The sequence below is a fragment of the Macaca nemestrina genome, chromosome 3, assembly GCF_043159975.1.
Source record: "Macaca nemestrina isolate mMacNem1 chromosome 3, mMacNem.hap1, whole genome shotgun sequence".
Taxonomy (NCBI): domain Eukaryota; kingdom Metazoa; phylum Chordata; class Mammalia; order Primates; family Cercopithecidae; genus Macaca; species Macaca nemestrina.
In genome coordinates this window covers 161133543-161149404 of record NC_092127.1, presented here as the reverse complement: position 1 = coordinate 161149404, position 15862 = coordinate 161133543, and the positions used below count along the sequence as shown (strand labels likewise).

At 37.1% G+C, this 15862-nt stretch overlaps 1 protein-coding gene and 1 long non-coding RNA gene across 3 annotated transcripts in view; one reads left to right on the top strand and one right to left on the bottom strand.

The window, feature by feature from the left end:
* LOC105487763 (uncharacterized) overlaps positions 1-1268 on the bottom strand; it is a 45630-nt gene extending 44362 nt beyond the window's left edge. The window contains exons 1-2 of the long non-coding RNA XR_011621382.1: positions 1156-1268; positions 824-953 (exon numbers count right to left, since the gene is read on the bottom strand). This is a non-coding gene — a long non-coding RNA (uncharacterized lncRNA). The remainder of the gene's footprint in view (positions 1-823; positions 954-1155) is intronic.
* The window catches only part of LOC105487764 (death domain containing 1), a 73765-nt gene that overhangs the window by 38268 nt on the left and 19635 nt on the right, over positions 1-15862 (top strand). The gene's annotated exons all lie outside the window — the stretch shown is intronic.

The window sequence follows — 15862 nt, the reverse complement described above, 5'->3', positions numbered from 1 at the left end:
CAGAAAGTAGGATTAAATTATTTCTTTGAATATGTCTAACACACAAATAAATACATTTTATTGCTGTATATTACAATTTCTTTCAGTGAAACAGGACTTGTTGAATCTAAACTACATTTTTAATAAGAAATATAACTGAAAAATTTACTTCATTAATCTTGAGGTAAAAACAAACTTCTTATTCTTTAAAGAAAGCTAAAATCACTTTCCCATGTTTATATTTTTTGTGTGTATGACTAGCAGAAATGTGTTTACCATGTGGTTAGATTTTGTTCTGATTTAAAATAAATCATTAAAGTAATTTAGCAAATATTAATATTGAACTTCTGAAATAGGGGATGTGCTGCGCTAGGCTTTGTGATAAATACAGAGCTGTAAAGGATAATACATGCCCTAAAGCTGTGTTGTTCTGAATGGTCACTACTGCCCATATGTGGCTATGGAGCACTTGAAATATGGCTAGTCTAAACTGAGATGGGCAGTGAGTTTAAGATAACCGCATTTCAAAGACTCAGTAATATATATATGATCTCATTAATAATTTGTTTATATTGACTGCATGATAAATTTATATTTTGGTTATACTAGGTTATATAAAAATATAAAAATTAACTTCCTCTTTTATTTTTTTAAACATTTTAGTTACTATTAATAGAATATTTTAAATTATATATGTATCTCAAATTATATTTCTATGGAATAGTGCTTCTGTAAATGAATTTATAATCCAGTGAACAAGTACACAAAACATATACACAAAATTACGTTGTAAGATAGTAACTGATTGAAGTTATATTTAGATGATATAAGCAGTGGTACTAACAGTTGGTACTAGATGGTATTAATAGTTGTTCAGAGAAGGGAAATGGCTTTTCCACAATCTGTAACCAGTAGAAGTTTGTGGTATTTGTGGCATTTTATCTGAACTTTGTAAGTTGGTGGAAATTCAGCCACTGGAAATGAAGAAAAAAGGCAAGTTAGGGGGAGAAAATACAGTGCATTTGACTGGGGTGGTAAGCATAGCTTAGCAGGAATTCACAAGCTGTGTAATAACCATTGTAATAATGTCTAATATGCCAAAGGCCTTTCAAATACTTTACATGCATTGTATCACTAAACCCTCACAAAAGTCCTACGATACATAATTGTTCTTACTTTGTGGGAAACTGACGCACAGACATTTTAGGCAACTTGCCCAGGTTCTCATGGCTAAGTAAATGGCAGAGCTAAAATTCAGACCCAAGAAATCTGCTTCCTGTGTGTTGAATGGCTATGATGCTGTCACTTTGTTAGCACATAAAGCTAGGATTACTAGTCAAAGATACAAGATGGATTTTAGGGCATCTAGGTTCACATTTGATGTATGATGTCTGTGCTATGCTTTACTATAGAGATAATATTAGAAATATTTAACAAATGATATGACCTGAATACCAACCAGTGAACTTGAAAGCAGCCCTCAGTAGGTTCCTGGTGACATTAACTTTACTTGCTGTTTTTGAGGAGATCCCGGGGTCCCTGGTAAGTACGCATAAGTAGAGGAATTGATTAAGCCATTGATACTGAAAATGATACTTTCATGACAGTATAGCCAAACTGGTGTACATCTACTATCAGTTTTGCTTCTGTGCGTTTTCATTTCCACTGTAAGACTTTGCACCATATGGCCGTTACCTATGCATGCGGCACTTTTCCCTGAGATAGTCCCATAACTGCTTCTTTATCATTCAGGCCTCAGCTCAGATGTCACTTGTTATTCTTATTCCCTTATCTCCCAATCTGAAGTCGCTTTTTTAACTTGTCACCCTTTCTCGATTTACTTCCTAACACCCATCATTGATTTTTTTAGATTTATTTGTTCATATATTTTCTATTTTTCTTTGCTTCTTTAAAAAGCAAACTCTGTGAATGAAGGATCCTGTCTATTCTATCCAGGTTCCTTCTTCTGTGATTAGAAAAGTGCCTGGCACATAGCAGGCACCCTAAATATCTATGACTTGATGAATAAGGGGAGGTCTATAGTTTTCTCTCCAGATTCTAAAAGTTTAAGAACTATTGACTTGAAGGAATACTCAAATTCTCTCTGTTCCATAGTTTAGAGCTTGATTCTACAAACTCTTAACTGGCACACTAAGGCATCGATGTGGATCAACATGAAGATCTGGAGTGGAGAGGGGTACATAAGGGCTGCTCTCCAGGCAGCTCAGCCGGCACATTACTTCCAGGGAGCACCATGTTGCTGTGCTTCCATGAGAGGATGAAAAGGAGACAAGCCAGGGGTGGTTGGAATTCTCTGGCGAGAGGGGGTAAGGGCCTTACTGAGATGACGGCAGACCATGGAAAGAAGGGCCCTTATGTCAGAGAGGACAGACATGAAGTCCCAAAATGTGACAGGAATTCAGCTTTCACTTATCAGTGTTTTCTCTGTTGCCTGACTTTATAAAAATAGCCAAATTAGTCAAGCCAAATTAGCCAACATAGATAATTTAGGGGTTTGTGTAGATTTTCCTCAGTAAAAGTCTGTGTTTACGATTGTCCAGTACTTTTGCATCAGCTTCTTCTCTGCTTTGCTTCTAATACACCATTCCTTACCTATGTGCCTGAATAATTCTTACTGAACCTCTTTCACATTGGTGCTTAAGTGCAACCTCTCCAAGGAAGCCTTCCCTCACTCCTCCTTTGTAGCAGGTTAAGTGTTCCTGGTATATGGACCTACAGCGTTTTGTACTCTCCTTATCACTGTAGTTACCATATTTCATGACAACCACTTGCTTGTTTCCTTCCCTTGTTGCTGTAATGGTTTTTCAGGGAGTCTTTTTCCTGAAATATTTTTTTCTAATCACCCCTCCTTGTGAAATTTTATTACCACAGATATATTGTGTGTCTGTTTATATACTACATATTTATCTGTGTTTTATACATCTAAAAGAATAAGCCTTTTTGTGTCTCACCCAGGGACGAATTTTCTCTCCCCAAGGGTGACATTATCAAAACTGAGAATGCATTCAATAAACTGCGCAGGCACAGACCCTGTCCCACTCAACTCTCTATTGCCAGTGCGGAGAGATAGTACATGCTTGATAAATATTTGTGACTAACTAGATGAACAAGATAATTTCTGCAAACCTTACAATTACTCAGCCTTGAAATTGATAATCCTGAAACTATATTGGCATGTTTAAAAATAATACATTTAAATGTCTGCTGCCTTTCATAGATGAATCTACTGCCAATAGGCCATCTGTGCTTTCTTTTTATCCCAGATGGGTTTGTATAGGGCTTTCCAAATTCACTCCCTGGGCCCTTTCTTGTGCCCAAAGTCTTCAGAAATAAGTTTGTCGGGTTGAAAAAGAATCTGTGGCTGTGGGAACTTTTTTCTGTTCAAACTAGTGTAACTAAATGGGAATTGAAACCATGACATTTATTTTTGCAAGATGAGACTTATTTCATAAAGTTCAGAATTTAAAAAATTCACCTCAACTAAGCAGTATTAGAATGTGCTATTTTTCAGGAAATGGAAGTAGCCTAATATAGTAACAGCTTGGCATTAATGAACATGACACTATGTGGGTATTTATACATGTAGCATAAAACAAATTAAAAGTGTTTCACGGAGAACCCACAGCAAATATTTACATATATGTATATAGGCATAGAACCACACACAAAATTATAGAGTGTGATGTAAATATACTGTATCTGATTCATAAAGATGAGAAGACATATCACTTTTACTTCATACTTGTGAGGATCTCTGTGTCTCTTATTCTACAGCCTCTGTAGTTCATTCATTCATATATTAATTAATTCAACAAACAGTGTATCCCAAAGCCTCAATGTGTAGTGGTATTCTGGTTTGTAGGGTCTCATTCTTCCCTTTCTTTTTTATAGCCTGTTTTTTTTTTTTTTTTTTTTTTTTTTTTTTTTTTTTTTGAGATGGAGTCTCGCTCTGTCGCCCAGGCTGGAGTGCAGTGGCCGGATCTCAGCTCACTGCAAGCTCCGCCTCCCGGGTTCACGCCATTCTCCTGCCTCAGCCTCCGGAGTAGCTGGGACTACAGGCGCCCGCCACCACACCCGGCTAGTTTTTTGTATTTTTTAGTAGAGACGGGGTTTCACCGTGTTAGCCAGGATGGTCTCGATCTCCTGACCTCGTGATTCGCCCGTCTCGGCCTCCCAAATTGCTGGGATTACAGGCTTGAGCCACCGCGCCCGGCCTATAACCTGTTTTCAACTAAGAGGCAGAGTTATCCCTTAAAGCAGAGGTCCCCAATCCCTGGGCCATGAAATGATAGCAGTCCGTGGCTGGTTAGGAACCAGGAGGTGAATGGTGGGCAAGTGAGCAATGCTTCATCTGTATTTACAGCCACTCTGCATTGCTTGCACTACTGCCTGAGCTCTGCTTCCTGTCAGATCAGTGGCGGCATTTGATTCTTGTAGGAGTGCAAACCCTATTGTGAAATGCACCTGCAAGAGATCTAGGTTGTGTGCTTCTTACAAGAATCTAATGCCTGATGATCTGTCATTGTCTCGCATCAACCCAGATGGGATCTTCTAGTTGTAGGAAAACAAGCTCAAGACTCCCACTGATTCTACTTTATGGTATATAATTATCTGATTATATATTAAAATATAATAATAATAGAAATAAAGTGCACAATAAATGTCAGTTGCCTGAATCATCCCGAAACCATCCCTGCAACATGGAAAAATGGTCTTCTATGAAACTGGTTCCTGGTGCCAAAATAGTTGGAGACTACTGCCTTAAAGTATCAGTCAAATCATCTCATGCCTCTGCTCCAAACCCTTCAGTGGCTCCCAGCTTCCTTCAGAATAAAGGCTCTGTGTGAACTTGGCCCTCACTGACTCCAGGGCCTTCTCTGCTCTACTCTCCTCCTCACTTATTCAATCATAGTGACCTTCTTGAGTTTTTGGAATATGCCACACCTGCTTCTGCTTTAGGTCTTTGTGCTAGTGATTCCCCTTGCTGGAATGTTCTTCCATCAGATACCTGCATATCTGTCACCCTTACATCCTTCACTTCTTTGCTGAAACTTCACCTTCTCTCTATGGTTTATCCTGACTCTAATGTTGCAATCTACTCTTACCCCTACAACCTGACATTCCTAATCCTCTTTAATCTGCCTTATTTCTTTTCCTCTAAATCATTTCTCCATTTTTACATGTATTTCTTCATTTGTACATTTCTTGCAGAAAAACCCTCTATTCCATAACTAGAAAGTAAGCTCTGTGAAGATGGGGAACATTTTTTGTTCACTGCCAAATCACAAGTACCTAGAATGGTGTCAGGCGTAAGTGAGATGCTCGATAAACATGAGTGAATGTGTATATATCAATATAACTTGCATTTTATGGACCAAAAATGTAAGGAGGAAAGTTAGAAGTGCCAAAGAAGAAAATAAATTAGCATTAGAAGAGGGACACAGAATTCGTGGTGTGAATTGGCAGGTGGGATAGTTTGGGAAGACCTCACTGTGGAGGGAACTACTGGGCTGAGGAGCAACAGGAGACCAGAACCTTCTTATATGGCCAGGAGAGCATCCAAGTGGGAGATGCAGCAAGTTCCAAGACTCCGAGATGGGCACGCGTTTCAAGTCAAGGTCTCGAAGGAAGGCTGTGATGGTCAGTGCACATGTGAGGGCTACAGAAAGATGATGAGGTTTGTAAGATAGGAAGCGTCCTGGTGACACTTCATATTGCATATAATCTTCTGAAAATGATCCCATAAACAATATATTTGAAAATATGTGGCTGAAAAGAATAATGATTCACCCCTATATCTTTCTTAAGTTGTGCCTCAGCCTTTCTCCTTTCACAAAATGTTCAAGTAAATTCAGTTCACACTGTACATAATTGTACTTTGGCAAAAACAAGGCAAGTTTCAAAAAAACTCTCAAAGGTTTTTTAGGTGGAAGGGAGTGGAGAGAATATTTTGTGCGTGTGTGCGTGTGTGCGTGCCTCTGAAGTCACACCAGATAGGTGACTGCAGGCCGTTTGCTTATTTGTGCTAGCTTGGGTTGTGACTGCTTTTGACTCCTTCCTCCTACTTGGAGGTTTTGCTTTGAAGGAAAGAAGGGCTGCAGATCTGATTGCTGTCACCTATTCGAGGCTGGAGTTTCCCAGTAAAATCTAACCCACGTATTTACGTAAGCGACCTGTTGACCCAAGTTTTGCTTAGCCTGAACTTCCTGGATTATTGTTTTTTTAAAACTGAACTCCTGACATGTGATTTCTAGTAAATAATGATACAGCTTCAACACTTTCTTTCTCACCACATTAAATAACTTGCTGTGTCAAAGGCAGGAAGCAGGCAGATAGCAGTGCAGGAATCAGTTGGTCGGAATCGCCACTTTCACCGCTGGATTTCGTTACCATCTCACTGCTCTGCTAGGGGTAATGTTGTTCCTATATTATTTTTTCCAACAATACGAAATACCAAAGCAATTTTGACTAGATAAATGAGATGATTCTGAACCATTAAAAATATTTACATCCACAAGCATTTTAATTCTACTCAGACTTCTCAGTTGCAGTAATTTTTCAAAATTATATTAGGGTTCGAGGATAAAATGAAACTTATTCTGTTATTGCTAGGCATTTTAAAAAGGAGACTGAAAGAGCACATTAGAAGAAAGTCTTATAAGAAAAATCAGGATTTTGTTTTGTTTTGTTTTGTTTTTTTCTTGCTGTGGTTTTTGAGGGAATAGTGGCCACAAGGTGTTTCTTAAGTTTTCCATAACCTAGTGTCATACTTTCTATACTAGAGTTAATGCCAATACCATATTTGGTGCTTCATGTCCCTTCCCCTATCAATTATAGAAGAAAGCCACTAGGATCTTGGTAAGTAGAAATATTATGTTAATTTTTTTAACCCCTGAAAGTTTCCAAAATCTTCTCTCTTTCCAGTGAGAAAGATGGATGGAGAAGGGAGAACTCTGGCACTCCATGCATCTTCCTTACATGTTATCCTCATGTCTGCAGTCCCACTTTCCTACAAGCAACCAGAATGACCTTCAAAGCCACAGTTTTGACCATGTCACTAAGAGGAACATGAGGGGAACATGAACAAAGCTGGTTTAGTCAGAAACAGGATCCTGTGTTCTTTTTTGGAAAGTACTTTGACCACCAGTTTAATGAGAAGAGATTCTTTCCCTTCTCCTCCCCCCATCCCTTTCTATTGTTCCCCTTCCATTTTTTTTTCCTTTCCCCTCCACTCTCCTCCCCTTTATCTCTTCCTCTGCACCTTCTTTTTTTCTTCCCTTCTCCCCTTTCTCCTTCTCTGATCCCTCTTAACCCCTCCCTCCTTCTTCCTCCTTCAACCCTTGACTTTAAAAGATAAGGTTTCCTCTGCTTGGAGGGCAGTACTGCTTGGAGGGCAGTATAGCTAAACAGGAATTGGTCACTATATTGTCATAGAGCTTTTGCTATTTCTTTTACAAAGGAAGCACACATATTCCTGCCTATTTAAATAAATTTAATAATTAAAAAGTCATTGATGTGTATGCATTTATTCTCTTAAAATTATAACATTTAGTAAGTAAAAAGTTATGCTTATTAACTCAAACAGATTTTAGTTCATTAACTTCAACTGTTTTTGTTTTTATTTTTTCTTCTGTATATGTATTGTATTAGTCAACATGTTAATTAGCAACCACAAAGTGCCTAATACCTACAAGATATTGTGTAAGGCCTAATAATAATAATAATAATAGAAGCCAAAGTTCTAGTTTTCAAGGAAATTACAGTCCAGTTTAGGAAATAAAGTATAAACACTTTAAAAGTTATAAAACAAAGCAAGAGATAAATAATAATTGAATACAACAATACAGCAATAACAAAAGACAGGAACTGATTGTTAATTGCAAATGAATAGTAAGATGTTAAATGCTAGGGCATTTCAGAGAAGGGGGTGATCTCTGTGGACTGAGGTGATCAGAGGGTGCTTCAGAGAGCAAAATGATTACAGAGAATATTTAGGATCTGGAGAGGAAGACAGAAAGGGGCAAGGAGTTTCACACAAGAGAGATGGCATGAGTAGAAACTTTGAAGTGGTCAAGCACAAGATGTGTTCTGAGAAAGGATGATGAATGCAACTGTGTGTCTTCAGGGGAAGATTTGGAAACGTCATGTTGGAAATAAGTTGGGGAAAGATTATGGAGGGCCTTTAATTCCTTACTTAGGTTAACTAAATGATACTGTAATTGTGGTAAACAAGTTTTCTGTCAAAATTCACCAAAAAACTGTGATTGATTTCATGACATAGAGAGCACATGCAAACCGAAGACCCTCAGTTTTTGAGTAAACAACAAAATCTCTCATCTACTGGTATTCTTGAAACTGGTATGGCCATAATTAAGGATGGAGACATAGGTATCTGGTTTGTTTATAATTAAGTTGATCTTTTATCTTTTGAGTAATGGCTCAAGCCATTGGAAAGCCATTGGAAAATTTTAACTAGGAGAATGATATGATCAAGTTTTGTCAGCAACTTTACTACAACAGCCTATAAGGATAAACTAGAAATGGATGAGCTTAGCAATAGTAAAATAAAGAGCTAATGAAATAGTCCATGGAAGAGAGGGAGAGAGCCTATGTAAGATCATGACAGTAAGGATAGCAAGAAAAGAACAGAGTTGGAGAGAGATTCAGAATTTGAGATCAACAGGTCTTGGTAATAGAGTGAATGTGCGTGGGACTGGGTGGCAGGAGAATATTGGCAGATAGAGGAAGTCGTGAAGGGGATTTCCAAGGTTGCTCTCAGTACACTGTTTTGAGCTACTCTCCTGTGATATAATACAGTGTTTGTTGATTTTACTTTGGAAGTGTTGTTTAAACTTGCATTTCATCTTCAGTCCCTCTAATATTGCCTAACACATAGATGATAGCAACATTTTCCTTGGAGGCCTGTCACCAGTTCCCTTATCTGCTTTAGGCTGCCTTCCTCACAATTGACAGTTTGGTTTTTCTCTAAAACAAATATGATTTTATCACTCTTCCAAAACTCCTCACCGGATGTCTATTGATCAAAAGTCCAAGCCAGTTAGCATGGCATATAGGGCCCATTACAAACTCCCACAGCTCATCGTCATAACCTTTTTATATTGCATTTCCCCAACTAACGTATTTTGCTCCAGTTCTACTTAAAGCCTCATTTCTTTCCAAGACTCTTCCCGCAGGTTGCCATTGTGACAGCAATGACTCCACACTTAACCCTATTATACCCTCTTTAAAAGAAGACTTTAAATTTTCCAGGCAGTATTAGACACTGCACTGTATCTGTATCTGTAACTAGATACACTGTATCTGTAACTAGAGCACTTTGAATATATATATAACATATATAAAATATATATTACATATATTATATATATAAAATATATATTACATGTATTATATATATAATTTTATATATATATGTAAAGCTATTGTCCATTATAATTTTTTATTTATATAAAAATCATGGTAATGATAATAATAACGAATACCTACTAAATTATTTCCTGCTTGTAACTTGACAAAGCATTTACACGTTAACTTATTTATTGAAAAAAAAACAGAAAAACCTTAAAAAAAGGTTTCTTCATTTAAGAAACTGAAGCATAGACAGGTTTTCCCCAAGGGAAAATGGCAAAGCTACTGTTTGAAGCCAAGTTTGTCTGATTTCAATGGCAACACTCCTGACATTATATTACTGTCTGCTTTTGAGACTGAGTTTCTCAGGACTGAGAGCACTGCTCATTCAATTTTGTAATCCCTTCCCCGAGGATGCATTCAATAATGTTTTGCTGAACTCTTTAATGAATAAATGAAAACATGCTGGGGAAATTGAAAAAGCAATTGAAGGTGGAGTTTTAATAGCTGACAGAAGCCTTACCTGTTTTCTTTCCAGCTAGCAGTTCCATCTAGCAGAAGCCTTTCATGACTTTAAAGGAATGACTAATAGGATTTCATACACTGTGGCAAGACCTGGGAGGGAGACATTTGGTGTGTGGCTGCCCAGGCCTTTCCCAGAAACATTCAGATTACTCTTTCTGTTGGAAAAACTATTTCTAGCTATGATCTGAAAAGCCAAACCAAAACAAAATATCAGGAATTTTCTTTCCTTTTTTTTTTTCTTCTTCAGACAGAGTCTCACTCTGTCGCCCAGACTGGAGTGAGTGCAGTGGCACGATCTCAGCTCACTGCAACCTCTGCCTACTGGGTTCAAGTGATTCTCCTGTCTCAGCCTCCCAAGTAGCTGGAATTACAGGCGCCTGCCATGTCGCCCAGGTAATTTTTGTATTTTTAGTAGAGACATGGTTTCACCATATTGATCAGACTGGTCTCGAACTCCTGACCTCAGGTGATCCACCAGCCTTGGCATCCCAAAGTGCAGGGATCACAGGCATCAGCCACTGTGCCTGGCCCAGGATTTTTTTAAATCTCCTAGAATAACCTAGAAAGAATTATGCTAAGAGTTAAATAGGCACAGGAATAAATAGGGACAGGATTAAAGTGGATTGACAAAACCTGTTGGGATTATAATCTAAAGGTGGAACAATAAAGACAGGAGGTTAATATTAATGCAAGTTCTGGCAATGCTGTATATCTTTCTTTGATTTGTTGAACTGCTTTAAGAAGTGATAGCGTCTTCCACATAGCTGCATTTATGGCTCAAGGACATCTGCTCTTGCCAAAATTACTTGGAATACTGAGCAAAATCTTATGCATTGTAACAGTTATTTAGAATTATGGAGTGCTTGCATGTTTGAAGTGCTTTATGTGCATTACGTCATTTAACCCTCATGGCAACTTCATGCGGTGCACCTACTTTGCCTATTAATAGGTAAAAAATGAAAATAGAGACATGCATTTAGAAATCAGGTTTATCTATTCCAGACTGCTTTTGATAATTTTTCTTCACTGCTTCCATATATATATTCCATTTACATTTTCTGAAATATCTAGATCTTTGCCCACTTTATATCTGTAGACATTCCTGGATGCCCCTTCCTTCTATCTGTCTCCACTCCTTAGATTCTTTGGAATTATTTGAATTCATCCATCTGGTTACCAGGGGCCTAAAGCTGTCTTCTTTTGTCCAATCGAGGACTGAGAAATGTATCAATTCTCCCTCTGCTTGAAAAAACCATATGAGATTGATGTTATAAAAGAGTGATTTCCTAAGAAGTAAGCAACTGAAAAAATAATGAGGAAGCAAAATATAAAGCTGGCTGGATAAAAAAATGTGCATGGGTTTGAAGCAAAGATCTGAGCTAAAGAAAGTCGCAGATCTACACTACTTCCATGATGGCTAGTAGCCTGATTTTGTTTCCATATCTAATTTCTGTATTTACCTCCAAGTGGGACCACTATTGGTCAGCACTGCTTGCTCTAAACTCTGTTCTTATTTTGTTCCACTGCAATCTTACTTCTCTGTGGATTTGTGCTGATTTCCAGACCTCTCTATGTGGAGGTACTTCCTTTTCTGTTGAAGGCCAAACATTTCTGCCTAGGTTTTCAGGAAGTTCTACACTGTGCAATTATAAGAAAGTTCATGAAGACAACAACAGATTATTGGCGAGTGCTGGTACTGGTATCTTTTAATTTACTTATTTAAAAAAAAAAACTGTGTGTATGTGTGTGTCTGTGGGTGCGTGCACGTGGGCATGCATGTAAGCATGCACAAATATTTAAATACACACAAAAACAGAGAAAATATACAATGAACCTACATGGACCCCCCTCCCATCATTTTCTGCCATACTTATTTTGTATAGTACCCTGGTTTGTGGGTTTGTTTTGTTGGAGTATTTTAAAGCAAATCACAGGTACAATATCATTTTACGTGTAAATACTTCAGAATGTTTCTCTAAGGGGTAAAAACTTTTAAAAAAGACACAAGACTACATTACTACTGGTACACCCAATAATATTAGTAATTATTACACGATATAAGCTACTGCCCAGCCCTACCCTATTTTCCTAGTGACTCTATATTTTTTTTCTTTTTGCAGTTGATGTGTTCACAAACAGCATCCAATCAGGACCTACACACTGCATGTGGGTTCATTTGTTGAATTACTGATGTAGGCCCTGTCATTTGTAGACATGATCTCAATCAGTTAGAGACTTCAGTAAGAGAGTTTAATTGATTGGCTCAGCCTGTAGAACTACACAGGAGCAGAGACCGTATGAGGACTCAGACTACAAGGTCGTTTTTCTTTTATGCTTTACTAGCTTCCTTCTATTCCTTGGGCAAGCCAGATCCTTGTTTTCCTTATGTCCACCACCTTTACCACTATGTCATATCGCCTGTCATTTCCTTTGTACCTTTAAAATGTTTGGCAAATCTAGATCTTTCAAAAGAGCCAGTTAGGAGGGAAGGTCGTACCTTTTGCTGAAACTAAGCTTTGGAATAGAACTTCTGTAGCCTTGGATAGTGGTTTTTCTCTTTACCTAAATTTTTTCAGCTCCGGAGTCAGAAGCAGGCTTCTTCAGCCATCTTGATTTTGAATGCTTTGCCACTTCTGAACAGTTTAGTGTTTTTCTGTTCTATCCATATGGTGACATCAGCTCTTAGCTCATTGTCAGAGCAGAGATGACAGCCGTTCCTTGAGCAAGACAGCTCCAGTTTTTTCCATCTTAAGTTATGAGTTCATGCTCCGTGCACTTTTTTATGACTTATCATTCATACCCCTTAAAATGTGATCTGTACAGTTTTGAAAGACAAAAATGCTTCTCATATAAGTTTACACTGAATGATATGACTCACAGCAAATAAAAGGGTTGCTTGGTTATACTGCTGTTTCCCAAAGTTTGGAATTGCAGGTGCTGTTTTAGTACAATATACACACCAGCTTTCAATAAAAAGGAATCAAAACAGTGAAACAATGTTCTCTTTTTACACTTTAATCTGAGTGGAACTCAGGTTGTTGTTAACTTGTTTTCCTATCTCCTTAACAATTGCAAAGCTTTCTTTTTAACAAAGAATAACTCTCAGGTTCAGAGATCTTGGCTGGCAACAGAATTTAATAATATTGTTATTTTTTAATTGTATTTTTTAAGGTTTTCTTGTGTTTATGTAGATGAAATTGTTTTCTCACTTATGGTTTAAATAGAAGTGTTTCTTTTAACATGTATTTATGTAGGCAACAAATATTTTTTTAAAATACTTTAAGTAATAACCGGTACTATTTTGAGCACTTATTACATATGATACCCTAATTTCAGATACATGATGTAACTCAATGCCTCTTTCTAATGACATTGTATATCTTTACTTTTAAAAGGAGGAGACTGAGGCACAAAGGGACTACTTTGTTTAAGGTTACAAGTTTAATGAATAATACGTTAGGAGTTGAGCTCTTTACTTCCATCTAATACTACCGCCAAGTCAATAAAATTGATATATGTAAATAGTAAGCGTAGTGCTGGAGGTACTGAAGTAACTGAGTGGAAAGTTCCACATTACAACCTTCATGTTACATACAAATGTTAACTTAAAGTTACAAATACAGGACCTGGATTCTTACTGATGTCAGTTTAAATGTTGTATTTGTCATTTAGCATGTATGTTTTAGTCAAATAACTTTATCTTTCTAAACTTGTTTCCTCATTCATAAAATAGGCATAAGAACCTCACAAGGATGTGTGTGTGTGTTTATGATGGACTATATACCATATTATACTGTCAAGGTTCTATAACATACTTTAAGTTTTTAGAGTAATTCCTGGTACATGGCAATTATAGTAGCTGGTATTATTATCTGGAGGAAGTATTATTTATTGTTAGAGCTTCAGACAGACCTCAGTTTCATGACAAATTTTGCCATATTCCTAGCCATATTACCTTGGAAAAGTTACATCTGTGAAATGGGGATAATAACACTTCAAACCATTGTTATGGGTTTGCAATGATATAGTTACATGTACATCCTCACTCGATACTTACATAAGCTTTTATTAGATTTGTGATTATGTTGAACACATTACTACAGCACAGAGTTTTTATACTAGCATTAATTTTTGTACCAGATTACTTTCTTGGTCAATATAATGTCTAGCTTGTTTATAATGTAAAATCATTAAGAATTGTATGAGTCATACATTATAAAATTCAGCAAACCCTTTACTATTATGAAATAAATGAGCTCCAGTTAAGCAAAACTTGAGGTCATACGTCATAAAATTCAGCATACTCTTTACTATTATTATTATTTACCCTAGAGCATTTATGCATGAACACATTCTAATAGGCGATTATTGTGATATCTGTGTAGGATTTTTCCGGTAAAGAAGTCTTTTATTTTGTTACTAAAATACATACAGGTAAAAGTGATAAGATTACAATAAAGTAAATAACCCTTTACTATTATGCAATAAATGAGCTCAAGTTAAGCAAAACTGGAGCTCATTATTGCATAATAGTAAAGGGTATGCTGAATTTTATAATGTATGACTCATACAATTCATAATGATTTTACATTATAAACAAGTTATGATTTTACATTATAAACTAAGCATTGCCATTTGCTTATGTTGATGCTTACGTGGTAGAAGAGGTCTATATGCAAAATAAATCCAAAGTACAGTAAGCAGGAAAAGTCAGGACTTATAATACCCTAAATGCTTCTGGTAAAAATCCATGCTAAAGATACACAGAAAAATACTAATTATATGTACTTTCTTAGTCTATTGTTAATCCTATCACTTTTACTTGTATGTCTTTTAATAACAAAAGACTTATTTAAAAGCAAGCCCTACAGTAAGTGCGTGGGAATGGGAGGAGTGTGAGGTTAGGGCAGCTGGATGAAAGAGCTATTGCCACAGGTATCACAATAATAACCTATTAGAATGTCTTCATGCATAAGTGCTCTAGGGTAAATAATAAAATTAATAAAAACAGCATGTCATTTTCTTTCATTGATTGTATAAATTTGATGCTTAGCTATAAGGCTATGTGGCATCCATGCTAAATGGTGCTAAAAGTATCAGAAAATTCTTACGGTGTTACTTTACACAAAAATTTGCTCTGCACTAGAGTCTGCAAGAACTGGGAAGCAGTAGAAATTACAGAGGACAAAGTTTACAACTTCTTATGCCAAATGGCAATAATATTGTTTCGGTTGCCCTTGAAATTAGTGACTGCACAAGGTACAGTTAAAAATAGGGCATTCTGGGCAGGCACAGTGGCTCATGCCTGTAACCCAAGCACTTTGGGAGGCCAAGGTGGGCTGATCACCCAAGGTCAGGAGTTCAAGGCTGAGGCCGGAGAATCACTTGAACCCTGGAGGCAGAGGTTGCAGTGACCCTAGATCGCGTCAATGACCCTTGGCTACAAGAGCTAGACTCTATCTCAAAAAGTAAAATGAAATAAAATAAAATAAAATAAAATGAAGTGAAATGAAATGAAATAAAATAATAAAAATATTGCACTAGTATTCAAAGGTAACATTTTGTGTTTTCTACTTAGCCCTTCAAAATATGTGTAAAATGGTGGGAAGGATTTATGATTTTCCTGACTGTCCCCTTTCTAACTTTCACCTTAGGTTTTACTGGGTATTGTGAGGAGCCCCATTATCTTTGCTTTGCTCCCTATAATGACCTGTGTTCATTCTGTGAGGCTGGGAAGGCACAATGATGACGTGATATCACCAAACAAATCAGCCCTAAAGCTGGTCCACAATGGCAATTGTCTTTCCACTGCATTGTCTTTCACTCTTGTTTTCATGCACATGTTTCTACAGTGACATCAGCTTAGTCAGTGCCAGTACCACCCCAAAGCTCCCTGAAAGCACATTACAATGAGGGTGAGTCCCTGCCAAGGCTGAAGTATTGAGCTTCTTTCCAGTCCCAAGAACTG